This window comes from Plectropomus leopardus, chromosome 17 (genome assembly GCF_008729295.1).
Source record: "Plectropomus leopardus isolate mb chromosome 17, YSFRI_Pleo_2.0, whole genome shotgun sequence".
Taxonomy (NCBI): domain Eukaryota; kingdom Metazoa; phylum Chordata; class Actinopteri; order Perciformes; family Serranidae; genus Plectropomus; species Plectropomus leopardus.
The window spans coordinates 29,693,019-29,710,068 of NC_056479.1; positions in this window are offsets into that span (position 1 = coordinate 29,693,019).

Consider the following 17,050-nt stretch of genomic DNA (forward strand, 5'->3'; position numbering starts at 1 on the left):
TCCCTTCCATTTTAAAAAATATCTCCGTCCACACTAGAACGTAAAAACGTCTTCATACGTTAAACTGCGCGCTCACGCTGCCGCTGTGACGTCTGTATTTTCAGCTCGTTCTGCAAACTCGTCACATGGCGCCGCTCTGTCAGTGCTTTCAGCGCACCAGCCCGACGCCGAAAGCCACTGTCCGCGTCCAACCGGATTAGAAGTTCTCAAAATGTCCTAAAATCCGAGAAATGTCTTAAAATCTAAAAATATCAGCTTATGGAAACATCCATCAGTGCATGGACAGGGCCTGACGGGGCTTTCTAAAGATGGCGTTTCACACTTCACAAAAATCAGACATCATCAGCAAAGAAACAGTTTGAAATGAAATTCTGATTTCAGATCAGATGAAGAAAATGTCTTAAAATGCCACAAAAGTCAAATGTGGCATTTATGTTTCATTAAGGGTTAAATATTAAAGGTGAATATTACAGATTCATCAGGTTATTAACATGAAGTCACATCTCTGTTTCAGGTGTCTCCACCTGGACATGATGTCTCCCACAGAGACTGTTGGCAGCTCCACCTGTCCGTCCTGCCAACACACCTGACTCTGTGTGTGTGTGTGTGTGTGCGCACGTGTGTGTGTGTGTGTGTGTGTGTGTGTGTGAACGATGCCAGAGGTCAGAAATTTCCACCGTCCTGACACACAGTCTCTCACTGTGCAGACCCGTGTGAGCGTCGCTGCAGATTAATCAGCTCAAGTGTCTTTTCACCGGCCTCCGTGCTGCTTTATTGTTTACTGGCCTGTTTTCTGGCGAGTTCGTGACGTAGTTACGGGGAAGTAAAGCCACTGGAAAAGCTGCAACAAGCTGCCGAAAAATACACAAAGGAAGATGGATTTCTAAGAAACAGTCATGTTCGGTTGCACACAAGCTGTAAAAAGCGGCTACGGGTCGATAACGTCATCCACGTTTGGCTGCACGATAACAGAAAAAAATGCTCAGGATCACCCACATTTAGTGGCATAAAAGCTGCGTCACACTGCTAAAAAAAACTTGCAGAAAAGCCGCTAGAAAAGAGGTGACAGACGGCTGAAAAAAGGAAAGGGATTGCTGAAGTTTTGCAGCACAAAACCAGCCAGAAAACCGGCAACAGGTCACTAACTAACTCTTATGCTCAGTGACACAAAAGCAGTGACGAGTCATTAAAAAAGTGGCTAAAAACTCCCACATTCAACCGCAAAAACAGTATTTAGAGCAGCAAAGAATCGCTAAAAACACTCAAATTTGACGGCACAAACGGGGCAACAAATTGCTAAAAAAGACCCAAATTTAGAGGCATGCGGCCGCTGGAAAAGCAGCAGCAGGTTGAGTTAAATTGCTCAGAAACGCCCACAGTTAGTGTCACAAAAGCGGCTAAAAAACACTCAAGACAAACGGTCGCTGAGAAGAAATCAGCTCTGACAGAACGTCGGTTCAGAAACGCTGATTTAATACGAATAAAACGTTTTCTGTGGTTTGTAAAAAACACACAGTGACTGATCCGGTTCATCAGGGTCCAGCCGTCCGAAAAACGTCACAAAATCTGAGAAACGTCCCATCTAACAGGGTCCTCCAGGGTCCCTCTGTGTCCCACTGACAGGACAGTGACCTCTGACCTCCTGCAGCTTCAGTGTCAGAGCGACTCGGCCGCCGAGCATCATGGGAAGCACAGTGAGCGTGAACGCGTCTGGTCTCAGCTGATAAGCTCCAGAACAAAGAGCCAATCACGCGACACCGCCCTCGCCCCGAAAACACACATCTGCACGGCTTTGTCTTCTCTGTCCGCTTAATCTACAGGTCTGCAGGGGCTGATGGGAAATCTTCTAAAGGAAACGATATTTGTTAAAGCGCATTAATTATCTGACGTTTGTTTGTTACTGTTTAGTTCACGTTAATCGTCTGAAATCATGACGAGAAATCAGTGCTGAAGCATTTATATGACTCTGGTCCAACCGGAGCGTCCTCACACAGAAACGTCTTAAAACGTCCTAAAATCCTCGAAATATCACAACATCTGAGTACTGTCCTAAAATCCCAGAAACGCCCTAAAATATTAAAAATGTCCTAAAATCCTAAAAACGAGGTCCTTGAAACATGTCTGGCGCTGCTGCGTTTGGGCTCCTGTCATTTTGCAGAAGTGAGTCTCAATTCTGTTAAAATCTTAAAATAAAATTCGATTTTTTTGGGATCACAATAACGAGAAATTTTCTCTTTACGGGATCTTCTTCACGTTAAAAAGATGTTTTTTAAAACGTCATTGACGTGTTTTTATAACGGTGTCAGCCGACGTTCCTAAAGACCTTTAAAGACGTAAACTGTTTTTCGTGAAACCTTCATCCGTCAGAACATAAAAAAGCGTCACACAGAAATACTCAGTACAGTACAAGTACCTCAGACGTGTGCGTGTGTACTACAGCGTGTTTGTCAGATCTCTGAGTCTCCGTCGGTTTGTTTCTGTCGATCCCTCGCGGCACAAAAACACTGAAACTGGGTCGCTCTCTTTCTTCATTTCACTGCCGGAAAAAAAAACTAAGACGGCGAAATAATAATTGGAGGATCTGCCGGCTGTAACGACTTCATTCATCATTCAGGATCTGAAGGCAGCTGATGGCGCCGACACGTTTCCTGTCAGCCGAAACTCGTTTCCTCTCCAGCAACACGGAGGATCACTCTGACCTCTGACCTCTGACCTCGTCACCGTGACAGTAAACGAAGCTGCAGATCTAAAACACGGACGCTTCACACCGTTTACAGATCAGCGTCAGCAGTTCAGGATCAGAGCCAACGTGAAAAACGTCATGACGTCACAGTGAAGCTGACCTTTGACCTTTTCAATATAAAATGTCATGAGTTTGAGACCGGAGCCAGTTACCTCGACTTCTTTCAAAAACACGAGAGGAAGCTTCAAGTGACGAGTAACGAGGGAAAAAATCACATGAAGTTAAGAAAAACAAAAGAAAGGAAGAAAATGTAAAGAACAATAAAAGGTTAAAAATAAATAAATAAATAAATATGTAGAAAAATAATAATAATATCAATGATAATTATAATAACAATAATAACAATAATAATAAACAAGCAAATATAAAAATAATACATTCCACTCTGTAAATATTAAAATGTTTAATCTGAATAAACTCAAAATATTAATAAATTTAATTCTGCATACTTCAGTTTGAAAGACAAACAAAAATAAAAATCAGCAATTTTTAAAGAAATTTCCTGTTTGGTGATATTTTTTTAAAGCAAAAATGGAAACCATGTTATCTTTTCTTTTTTGAGGCATTTTTTATCATTAAAATTTGTTGGCAATTTTTAAAGAAGAAAATTAGATTTTTTTTAATCTTTAGAAAAATTTCAGTTTTTTTTTAAATGAAAAAATCTGGCAATTTTCTGGTGATTTTTAAACTATTTTTACATAACTCTGACAGCCTCCCTTTGATGATGAGGAGGATCTGGACCACGCAAAGACAGACGAGGCACAAAATAAAAGAAAAAAGGCAGACTCAGTGTGCAAAGTTTCTCTGTGTACGTCAAAAATGCGTCTGCAACAACAGAGACGCAGCAGAGCAGCACTGTGGCTGTTTCTTACATTTCACATTAAAATGAATCAATCAAGTCAGCTTCCCGTCAATAAAACACTCCAAAGCCTCCGTAAGCAGCTGCATCATCACGTGATCACACACAGCGAAGCTGCCGGTGAACTCTGACATATTTCAACGATGATGAAAAAGCAGTTATAAACTCTAAACTTAAACTCAAAACCTCCCTCTAACCTCAGACCGTTTGTCTGCTGCAGCGTTTGTCTGTCTATAATTATGACGTTTTTACATTTAAATGAACTTTTTCTCGTCAAGTTACGCCGTTTTTTCCCCGGACATGTTGTGACTTTTTTCCTCCAAACAAACAAACTAATAACTAATAAACAGATCACACAGAAACTAAACGTCTCAACAGCCAACTTCTGTTCACTGATCGTGAGGCTGCTTCAATTTCTGTTCTACAAATCAATAACACACACACACACACACACACATCAGCAGCTGCTCTCTGATTGATAATCTCTGGGATATGTCAGTGATCAGCAGCTACATTGACTGTGACAGGTCACCTAGTGGAAATAGCATTCCTCCATATGCCAAATATGGTCAAAATGACCTCATCAGGTGGAAAATAGTCAAAATGACAAATTCAGAGTCAAAAGCCCAGAATGACACCCAGAAATAATACAAGTCCTGTTTTTCTGCTCTGATGGCTGTGGGATCAAAAATGTCAGTTTGAATGGGTTTCAATGGAGCATTTTTGGACCTGAACAGTCTGAATGTAACTATTTAGTTTCCACAGTGTATTTTAGACTTATTGTAGGAGCTGAGCTGCAAATTCACTGATTACACTCAAATACACAATACACAATCTGGACTACATTTAGGACACATGCATCAACACACAGTATCTTTGAATGTTAAAACACACAAAATGTACGCTGCGTGTTTAAGAGCAAATTTCACGTAAATGAATGTGACTGTTTTCAACAGTGCAAACCCTGCAGCTCTGTCTGCACTGTTTTGCTGAAGTGAGCTTCTTCAGGACACAGGTTAGGAGGAGGTTCAGAGCTCAGCAGAGGAGGAGGAGGAGGAGGGGCTTCACCTCAGGCTGCAGGAGGAGTTCAAATGGATGGGTGATGATAGAGATGGAGAGAGACGGATCAACTTTCTTTTAACTACTCAAAATGACAGAACAGCACGCTGCTGCTACATGTAAAATATTTTTTTAAAATAAAAAAAAAAAACACAAACTCGCCATTTTAAGATCTCCTAATGTGACTTTGTTTATTTTATATTTTTAATCTATTTATTTATTTATTCTTTTTAAAATTATTTGTTCCCTATTTTTATTAACTCTTTTGGGGACAACAATCCGGTGTTTGTATATTGACTCTTTGCAGAAGAAAAAAAAATCATAAAAAAAACAAGGTGAAAAAAAAAAAAAAAAACCTTTTTAAAAACAAGAAAATCCATATTTCAGCAAACTGAAACTTCGACAAAAAAAAAAAAACTTTGTTTTGCTAAAAAAAAAAAAAACACAAAAGTCAAATTTTTTTTTTCTCTCAGTAAATTTAATTTTTCAAAATTAATCTAATAAATTGTGTTTGTTTAAAAAACACAAATTTTAAGACACCGTTAAAAATAATCACATAGTGTGGCCTAAATGTTTGTCTGACGTCTTTCTTTTTTGATCAAACATTTTTAACATTTTTCATCTCTGGCTCTGAAAAATCACTATTTTCCGTTCGCCCGTCACGCAGCTTAAATCAGGTTCGTTGACAAGTTTTTAAATTTTGTCAGAGTGTTGTTTACTGCAAATGCCAGCATACGCTGAGTGTGTGTTCCTGCATGCATGGATACACACTCTGTTTTTGTGTGTGTGTGTGTGTGTGTGTGTGTGTGTGTGTGTTTGTTAGCAGCATGCCAGCAGTGAGCCGTGTTACCCACAATCCACTGGGATATCTGGCTCTACCCAGAGTCCATCTGTGCAGCGGTGTGATTGTGTTGCTTCGTCCTCCGGGCTGTAAGATTCACACACACAAACGTCTCGCTCATCGATCTTTTCGACCAATCAGCTTTTTAAAGGTTACGAACTAACTGAACGAACGCTTTACTGTGGACTGAATGTCTGAGCCGCTGACTCAAACGCCGAGCCGATGGACGGGTGAATCAAAAACTTCTCCCAGGTTTTAAAGGGTTAAACGTGTTTGATTTGAACAAAAAAAACGTGGTTAACCATTTAAAACCATTTCAAGAATAAAAAAATGGCAATGAGTAATTTTACAAGATATGAGCCAAAATATTGCCTAAAATGACCTAAAAATTGCCTGAAAATTTTTGCAAAATAAATGAGAAATAAAAAAAAAACAAAACAAGGCCTGACCTGAGGTTTTTGACTTTCTTAACATGATTTTAAATACACAGTTATAATAATTAATATAAATACTGTTTTGAAAAAAATTAAATTTTTCAGTAATTTTCCCCTCTCTCTTCAACTTCAACTTCTTTTTTTGGTCATTTTTTTTTGTTTTAATTTTTTTTTTTCCGTGTTTTTTAAAATTAACTGATCAGCTTTCAGAGGTTTTAACACTTGTGAAAGTTGTCTGAGCGCAACATCAGAAAAGTGATAACGATCCGGGTTTCAAAGGGTTAAATGCTGACTGAGACGTTACGTTTTAACTGAAACGTTGACCACAAACAAATTTAAAAAAGTCACGTGAAAACATCGCGGCAGCAGCATCCCTGAACGTGAGCAGCAGACGCAGAAGCATGAGCGTAATATAAAAACGTTAAAGTCCACCGACAGAGCGGCAGCATGTGACGCCTCGCAGTGAGAACTGTTGTTGTTTTATTGTTTATTTGTTTTTTGAATTTACTAATTCACTTGTATGATTGTGTGTGAAACAAAACTCGAAACGTGCAGTTTTCTGCTCCGTAAAGAGTCGGCTCAGAGATCGAACTCACTGTCTTTATAGAAAAAAACACGTTATAGACGAGCGGAGCGACGAGGAGCTTTTTTTCAAACAGTGGTATCGTCCTCAGACAGAAAATAACAAACAAATCTGACATGGATGCTTGAACGGTTTGGCAAACACACAAACTTCACACAACACACACACACACACACACACACAACACACACACACACACACACACACACACACACACACACACACACACACACACACACACGACACATTTCCGTTCTGTCTTTCGTCCATTTTATGTCGTTGGTCTATAAATAAAATTTCAGACTGCCGTCAACTTGTTTCTCTGCTGAGGAACGCCAGAGGGACAAATATGACTAAATAAAGACATGAAGGGAAAGAAAAGAAAGGAAGGAAAGTAAGGGGCTTTTATGGGTAATGGACGGGGGGGGGGGGGGTCTGATGGGGTGACCGAGGAGGAAGAGGAGGAAGGATTGGAGACAGGAAGGAGGAGTAAAGGGAAGGACAGAAGGAGGTAAATTAATATTTGACGAGAGAAGAAGTGGACGACGGAGAGAAAGGAAAGCTTTGGAGGAAGAAGGAAGGACAGAATAATTACTATAATAATTACTCTTAAAAGTCAAACTACTCCTATTACCTGCTTACTTTTACCCGAACACACACACTCATTATATATATATGTGTGTGTATATATATATATACATATACTGTTTACATAAATAAATATACAATCATGAATTTGGTTCACTGGACATTTTTCCTTAAATGAGTCTCCTACTAATCTCCAGTTTGCTTCTCTCGTTGTTTAATAATAATCGTCTTCTTTGGTGCTCGTGGTTTCAGCAAAACTTTGAATGAGCGACAAAAAACAGTGGAGCAACGCCGTGTTTCCACATCGACAAAACTTTAAACATATCTGCATATCTGTCTGTGTGATCTGAGCAGCGAACTAATGTTATCTCCGGCAGCTCGCCAACAGCCCCTCCAAGCAACTTCTATAAAAACATGAACTGCATGGTAACCATGGTAACCAGACTGAGCCTCTAATACAAACAGGCCTTTATTTGTCATTACACATATATATATATATATATATATATATATATATATATATAAACATATACGACTTTAACTCCTGTGAGATCAGAGATGAGCTGCTAAACCTTACAAGGTTTTCATCCAAAAAGCCAGACGAACACACACACAAACACACACACACACACACACACACACACACACACACACACACACACACACACACACACACACACACACACACACACACACAGGGCGCCTGCCAGCCGCCACCCGACTAAAAGAAGAAGATTATGTATTGATTCCATGACTCATTGCATCCTGGGAAAACAGTTAGATTACCCAGAGTGCCTCAGTGCTGCTGCAGAGAGGAGGGGGGAGGAAGTATAAAGGGATGCTGGGAAAACTAACAACTTTCAATAAATGATCATCTCTCAGGTTCATTTTTTTTATTCTTAATGAGGCTGTTTGGTTTTGATCTTTGTATATAAGATCAGTTGTGTCATGTTTAACCCTTTGAAATCTGAGCAAACTGGCCTGATTTTTTTAAAACGGGGAGGAAGTTACATGTATTTATAAAATTACCTAAAATGAAGCATAAAAAAGTTATAAAACAATAAAAAAAATTAACATTGTTTTTTATTATTTATTATTATTATAATAATATAATAATAATAATAATAATAATAATAATAGCAACAACAATAATAATATTTTCTGTACAGTTTCCAAATTTCATTGTTGTTAAATTATAATAATTTTTCTCTCTCTTTTAAAACTAATTTTCAGGTCATTTTCTTGTCACCTGTTCATAATTTCTTACAGGATATTTCTTACCAAGCTGCTCATTGCCTTTTTCTTTATGTTTTCGAGAGAAATCAAACCAGTTTGTTCAGATTTTTCAGACTTTTAAATACATGTAAAAGGCTCCTGAATGCAGCATAAGGAAACTGATGTCGCTCCAAGTTTAAATGGTTAACTCGTTAGAGAGGAAAACAAGACTTTAAAAAAAGAGACTGACAACAAAATCTTCAAATTTGCTTCATATTCAGTTCAGTTCGTGATCGATTTATTGAGATTAAAGATTCAAACGTTCATGAATCTTCATGAATCTTAAATAACAAAATCACTCACACACTGAAATTTGAAATGTTTGATGTGCAACAAATGAAATCCAGGATGGATCACTACGGCAGCTCTAGGGCTTAAAAGGTAGCACGTTGTTTTTGGTTTTTTTTGTAAAATAACGGATGTTTTTGACATGATAAGCGGAGTTCTGCAGGGCTCAATTCTGGGTCCTCTGTTATTTTTGATTTATCCAGCATTTCCTCCAGTTTTTCCCATTTTTAAACTGTTTTAAATAATTCCCATCGTGTATCAAATGTGCTGTAGACCACCATGTAAATTTAAAATTATTAAAAATGCGGGAAAACAGTTGAACCTCAGAATAAAGCCATTAACGTTTAAAAAGAGAAAAACCTGAACAAAGCAAAATACAAAACAAAAATTTCCACTAAAACAGATTTAGATGTGTTTCACTGTTCCCTAAAACATCTGTTAAATTCTGCACATCTGACGGAGCTTCAATAAAGTATTGATCAAGTATTGATGAATCACACCAATAAGCATCAAAGCTGCGCTTCACAATCAGGGCTGCTCTGCAGGATATTGATCGTTGGACATGCTTACACCTGTGATTTATTTACAGCCCCGACTCGCTGTAGTTTGAAGTGGTTTTTTTTTGTTTTTTTTTAATGACCACTTATTTTCTCATATTTTGGATCAGAATATTTATATCTCTGAATTGCTTTTCAACATTTGGAGGGTTTTTGTTTTCTTAATGAACATTATTTTCCAAATGAGAATACATTTTTAAAAATTGTCTATAATTATCTAATATTTTCTGACTGTCCACAACCAAAAACCACAAAACAAAAAATCTTAAAACCTTAATTTATCATCCACTGAACACTGACGTCACTCCTAAAAACACAAGTTGAAACAAAATTGTTAAAAGCTGCAGTGAAAACAAATTAAACTGTCTGTGGCAGCGTCTCTACAGAGGAACAAATAGCTAATTAAGAAGATGAAGCTGTATCGGTTTATTGACTTACGGGAGACAAACGCAGAAGTAAAGACACAGCGATTCACTAAGATTCACACACACACACACACACACACACACACACACACACACACACACACACACACAGCTGTACTCCTGGGCTCACAAATATCTATATGTTTGATATAATTCAATAAATTAATTACTAAAGTTTTACACAAAAAATAATATATTTTATCAATGTTTTTTTTTTTAATTTAATTGCTTATTTTATTTCCATTTTATTTTGTCATTTTATTGGTTATTTTATTTTATTTACTTTTATTTTAACAATTTATTGCTTATTTACACTTATTTGCTTTTTAATTAATTGTTATATTGCTAATGTTAGTTATATTTTCTTTTTATTTTGTTATTCTATTGCTTTTTTTAACTTCAGTTTTATTTTGGCATTTAATTGCTTGCTTGCTATCTTCGTGAGGTGGAATAATGAGCTTCCTGCAGGTTTTCCTCCAGTGATTAATCACATGAAAATTAAAACCCTCCCCTGGTGTCAGCGTTCACCTCTCTGGGTGTCGAGGCTGAAAAACTCACAGACATTTTCAGAGACGAGTCTTTGCTGTGACCTCGCCATCAGTCATCTTTTCTTCTTCAGCTGTCTGCTCAGATCTGCAACAACATGTCTGATCTGCTCTCCTCTAACCTCCAGAAACTGGCTCAGGCCTCTGCTGCTCCTCCCAGCTCAGAATAAAGGAAACAACCAAATATCTACTCGTAATTATGCAGACGATGCACAGATTTATATGAAACCATTTCAGCCGCTTCCATGCAGACACTGAAAATGTCCAGCCAATAAATCAGTGATGGTAGATCAGCCACAATAACAACTTTTCTTCAAGTCACGAGTTATTAAAGACAAGTCCAAGTCATGTCTTTATTTTAAGGCATGTCCAACTTAAGTATTAAGTAATTCAAGATATGTCCAATTCCGGTCTCAAGTTACTCAAAAACGTATATGTTCAAAAAACAAGTCCAGTAAATTTAAAAAACAAAAATCAAAGTCCAAGCTATTCAAAACAAGTCCAAGTCCAGTCTCAAGTCTTAAAAAAAACCCATCAAATTTAGGTTTTGAGTGATTCCAGAACAAGTCCACATAAAGTCACAGGTGTATCAGGTTCAGACAAAGTCTTGCACGCTCCTACCAGCAAAAATGACAGAAAACACACAAATATTTTCACATAATTATGCAGACGATGCACAGATTTATTTATAATGATATGAGCCACTGACTCTGGGTTCATACAAACACTGAGACTGTGCAGCTGACAAATAAGTAATTGGTAGGTCTGGCGTGATAGCTTTTCTTCTAGTCATGAGTCATTAAAACAAGTCCAAATAAAGTCCATTTTTTTAAGGCTTTTCCAATTTTAGTATTAAGCATATGTTAAGTCCAGTCCAGTCTCAAGATATTCAAAAAACAAGTCATAGTCAATCAAAACAGGTCCAAGTAATTCAAAAAAGTCCAATTCCAATATCAAGTCTTTAAAAAGAACCACATCCAACTCAGATCAGTTTTTCAAAAATCTCCAGGATCTGGTCCAGGTCTCTGCTGCTCACTTCTACCAACTCAGATTACAGAAAACAACCAAATATCTTCACGTCATTATGCAGATGCTGCACAAATTAATACGTAACAATACCAGCCGCCGACACTGGTCCCACACAAACGCAGAGACTTTTTATCCAGCAAGTCAGTGATTGGTAGATCTGTCGCTATGACAACACCCTTCAAAGAGCAACAAACTTCTAATTCTTCAGATTATTCAGTCAGTCAGTCAGTTCCTACTGACAAGCTCATAGACATAACATCATGTGACCTAGAAAAGACTAAAACGTGTTTCCACTGCAGTTTGGACAAATATGGCTTTTTACAATCGCCTGAAAAACCACCTCATGCCAGCAGAAAAACTTTTTTTGTGATAAATGGGAGGTTTTTTTTTCTAAACTGACATGTTTGCATTAGCCATATTTTATATTCACAATTTTAATTTAAGCAATTTGAGCTTTAATGGGGACCAGCCTCGTGACGACATGAACGCTTTACACACTGAAGATCTCTACAATAAGTTTACAGATTAGTGTCACCAGTTCAGTGTCTGACCAAATATCTCGCTTCTGATCGTGATGATGTCACAGCGAAGTTGACCTTTTGGGTATTAAAGGTCATCAGTGCATCATTTTATCCTGTTAGACATTTGTGTGAAATTTGAGAGTATCAATTCTTGAGTTATGGCAATAAAACATGTTTTACCAGGTCAACTTCACCTTGACCTTTGATCTTAAATCCCCAAAATCTAATCAGCTCATCCAAGTTTGTGCCAAAATTTAAAAAAATAAACCTCAAGGTGTTCATGACAACAAGCGGATGTGCTTTTGGATGGACAACCCCAAAACATAACACCTCCGGCCTCGGCTATCACAAATAGACTCCCCAACATTAAATATATCAAATATCAATAAATCTATACAACATACACATTATATATATCAGTTTAACAATTCAAGTAAAAAAACAAAACAGAAAGCTACAAAGACAGCTGTTTAAAAAACCTCAGTGTCAGAGTGTAACTATCACAATACTGTAAAGATAAACAGTAAGAAGTGTAAAATGAGATAATAACGATATAAAAAGATATAAAAGCAACAATAATTTTACATTTGTTGCACAGTAAATCTAAATGTAAATAACAGAGCATCTGCACTGCTGCGACCTCGCTGTTATTAATCTTTTTTGAAGGATTTATGTTTTTTCAGAGTAAATTATAGATATATTTGTAATAATTAAATATCTTCAGTGTAAAATGTGAATTCACAGGCCGACTCTGACGTTTCTTATCAGAACAAAACGTCCTTCAGGATCAATTTACTGCGTTCCTGTAACATTCAGCCGCCCTGATTCCACTTCCTGTTCCCCGGAGAGCGCCAACATGTTACTGTGTGTGTGTGTGTGTGTGTGTGTGTGTGTGTGTGTTATCAGGCTGCAGGTGACACTGACCCAAATCTGATTCCTCTAGTATGTATATTTATATATTAATATACGTGACACAGATCTGATTTTATGAACAGAGTCTTTACAGTTTAAACCAGTTTCCTCAGGAGTATTATGGTCTGGCATTGGCCCCGCCCTCAGTGGGAGGGGCTAAATTTCCTCTTTAATTCAACATTTTATTTTATTCTATCGAAACAGAACCTGTGAGAGAAATTTATTCAGAGTTTTAAAATGTCTCGAGTCATTCAAAACAAGTCCAAGTTCAGCCTCAAGTCTTTTGAAAACACCCAGCTCAGGTCTCAAATTATTCAAAAACAGTCGAGTCAAAGTTAAACCTCCAGTCATTCGAAAGGATTTCAAGATGGCTTTAATTTATTTGAGAAAATTCAAGTCTCAAGTCCTTAAAAACAAGTCCAGTCTTAAGTCATTTCTAGAAAACATCCACTTCAGGTCTCAAATTATTCAAAAAACAAGTACAAGTCACAATTTGATCAGGCTGAGTTGAAGGTAAATCTCTAGTCCAGTCACTTGAAATGAGTCCAAGCCAAGTCTCGAGTCACTCGTCCAAACGTAATCAGGCACCACACTAAGTCTTGCAGTACATTCAATAATAATCCTACTTGGAATTTTGAAAGCAGAATTGAAATATTTTAATAAATAATTATATATATAAATACTTCCAGTCGTGTCGGCCCACAGACTCGGAGGTAACCGGCCACGTCACGTTTTTCCTAGAACATCAGAGTATGAGGTAATGGTGGCGCGGCGCTCGGCTTCCTGTCAGGCATTAGCTGCAGGAATCTATTTAAAGGAAGGGCGCACTCGGGCTGAGGGAGGTGAGGCAGAGTTAGTGCGACTCGGTTCAGCCATCCAACAACCTTTTAATGCCTTAATTCAATTCAATAAGGGCCTGTAATGACTGTGGCCCGGGACTATTTATACTGCATTTCTTCCTCTGGATCTAATACGGGAACACCACACATACACACTGAACCAAAATTTAACACTTTAGTTATTGTTCCCATTTTTCACAGGTTGAAGTTAAAGATCTGAGACTTTTTAATGCACACAGTGGGAACATTTCCCTCAAATTTTGGCAACACGTTTGTTAAAATCTGTCTCAGTAAATGTGTTAGTAATTTAGCGGTACATCCAAACAGCGTGGCGACTGCAGACCACGTGTAACCACACCAGCTCCGGACCTCCACACCAAACACCGTCACCGATTTAAATTTTCATTCTATATATTCAAACCTGAATTCAATATATTACAGTTTGCCTTCCATATATCTGCATTCAAATTTATATACATTCAAGGCTGATTCCTCATATTCAGATTTGAAGGTTTTATATTCCAACTTTCATTTCTTTTAAATTTGATTCCATATGTCCAAAACTTACATTTTATGTATTCTGACTTTCATCCCAAATTTTTCAGTTTCATTCCATATATTCAAACTGAATTTAATATATTCCAGTTTTCATTCCATGTATTCAAGGCTTGTTGGATTTTATATAATCCAACATTTATTCTGTATACTCAAGCTTGGATTTTATATATTCTGACTTTCATATTCAAGGTTGATATATTCAAGGCTCATTTAAATTGATATATTCTGACTTTCAATACATATATTCAAGGTTCATCCCACATATTCAAACTATAATCTCACATATTCTGATTTTCATGCATGTAATATTCTGATTTATTTCTTACATTTGAGCTTAATTCTTTCTCTTCAAGGTTGATTTTATACATTAAAACTTGCAGTTTAGGCCGATATATTGTAATTTCAGACTTTAATTCCATATATCGTCCTTTCAAAGTTCTATTCTAGCACTAGTCATGTGAAATCCTAAAAAAAATCATTTTCCGAGATCTAACCTCACATTTTAGAGCGTACTATTCTTATGACCATCCTGCTTAGTGATGATGTGTTAAATCAGACACACCCGTCAGGTGGACGGATAATGCTGGAAAAGGAAAAGTGCTCACTAACACTGACTTTAACACGTGCAAGCAAAATCTGAGAGAGATTGAGATTATTCTTTTGAGCATAAAAAAGTCTTCGCATTGAGTCTTTAAACTGAACAAAGGTGTTTATCACTGCAGCATTATCATGGAGATGCATCTGTTTCTATGTTTTAAGGAAATTAAGGTGAAAAAATAAAACAAAATAAAAAAAACACTTTTTCTCAAATTTTCTTTCAGTTACAGTCCGACTGCTGGAGGTGATATTTTCTTTCACATTTTTGGCAGCAAACAGCCGAAGTGAAGGTGAGTAAAAACGAGTTGGATGCTGTTGAATCCTGCGCTCAGACGACCCGTCACTCACTGAGTGACTCAGAGGTCAACCACGCGATTTTTTCTATCAGACCTGTGACATCAGCATGACATCACTGCCTCGCCATCCGTCTGCAGCAGAAACAGAGACGAGGATGAAAAAAAATAAATTAAAAGACCCACCGGCCTAATAACGGCCTCCCTGATTGATTAAAACAAGCTGCGCTCTGATTGGTTGGACGATTAATTGATACGCAGATGTTGGAATAATAAAATAAATCAGAGGTTCAGAGAGACGACGAAGGCGAGGAGGAGGAGGAGGATGTTTGCTGCTGTTACGAGGCTGCTCACTGAGCTGTGGAGTGGGGGAGGGGTACATCTATAATACATGAGCACACACACACACACACACACACACACACACACACACACGAGAGAGAGAGAGAGAGAGGGCCGGGACATTTCAGGGCCATTAAATGGAGATGCTGCCATAAATCACATGACCAGCCTCCTACTGACCAATCTGCCCACACACACACACACGCACACACGCACACACGCACACACGCACACACAGGATTGTCTTCGGTCAGCAGATACTGCAGGTTCAATACTACGTAGGAGGAGAGTGTGTGTGAGTATTTTTGTATGTCTATCGCTGTGAGGACCTGGGTGTAGACGTGTCGAGTAAGGACGTTTTTTTAAAAATGGAGATATTCGTGGAACGTGAGGACTTTATGACACACACAGCTTTTTGTGGCCATTTTTTTTTTTCAAACTATGAAATCTTGTGAAAACATGGTGCGGACATTTTTGGAAAAAATTACAACTTGGCAACAAAAGTGAGAACATTTTGGAAAAGTTAAAAAAAAAAAAAAATCACAAACCAAGAATGTCCTAACAAGTGACGACATGTTGGGAAAGTGAGGCATTTTTTAAAGTTGTGACATTTTTGAAAATCTTTGGAAAATTAAGACATTTTTACAAAACAGTCTATTTTTGTAAAGACAGAATATTTTGCGAATATGAGGAAACATGAGGACATTTTAGGGAAAGTAAAGATGTTCATGGATGGCAAAGACAATTTTCTATAAATGGGGACATTTTTGTAATGAGATTATTTTGGGAAACGTGAGGACATTTATGATACACAGATTTTTGTGCCAATTTTGAAAAGGGGGGACATTTTTAAAAAATGCAAACCATTTTTCGAAAGAAGAGACATTTGTGGGAATAGCCTTTGTCAGAGAGGTTAGGACATCATTGGAAGTCTTGAGGACATTTTGGGTCAGTTGGAACAATTTGACATTTTGCCACCTTATAGTTATAAAGATCTGTCATCATTCTGAGTAATACTGAGATACTGAGCTTCAACGTTTTCCGTTCCAAGCACCAAAAATGACATAAACCTCTGTTTTTTTAAATGAAAAGTCCAAAAAGGCATTTATTTTAAAAACACAATGCTTACACCTTAAAAACAGAATCTTAATACGATATCACAGAATCGGAATATATGAATAACTCAGTTTTGACAAAAATGTCAGATTGAACCTTATAATTAAAATGTGACAGTATTTGGGTGGTGGAAGTTTTTTCGGTGGACTTCTGGACAGTAGGGACGAACAAGGGCACTGAAGGATGAGGACAATTTTGGAGCATTTGAGTATGATTAAAAAAACGAAGGATTTTTGGTAAAAAATGATGCTTTCTGTCATTTTGGATACTTCATTTCAACAAAAAGGAAAATGCAGAAAACAATAATGTTTTTGGAAAAGGACGACATTTTGGGTAAAGTGGTGGAATTTTTTATGTTAGGATGAGGAAAGTTTGGCAACATTTCTGAAAAATCGAGGGATTTTGGGGTTCTTTTCATCATTTTTGCTACATGATAATAAAAAAAGAGAAAGAAAAACTGATGTTTTTGAAAAGTGACTATTCTGGTACAAGTGAGGGAATATTTCAAAAGTTAGGACATTTTTGGATTTGGAAAGTGAAGTTTTTTTTTTAGAAAATGGCCAAGTTTTGTCAAGAAATTGTATTTTTGTAATGTGAGAACTTGAATAAAAAAATGTGATGTTGAAATTCTGTAAAAACTGGGGAC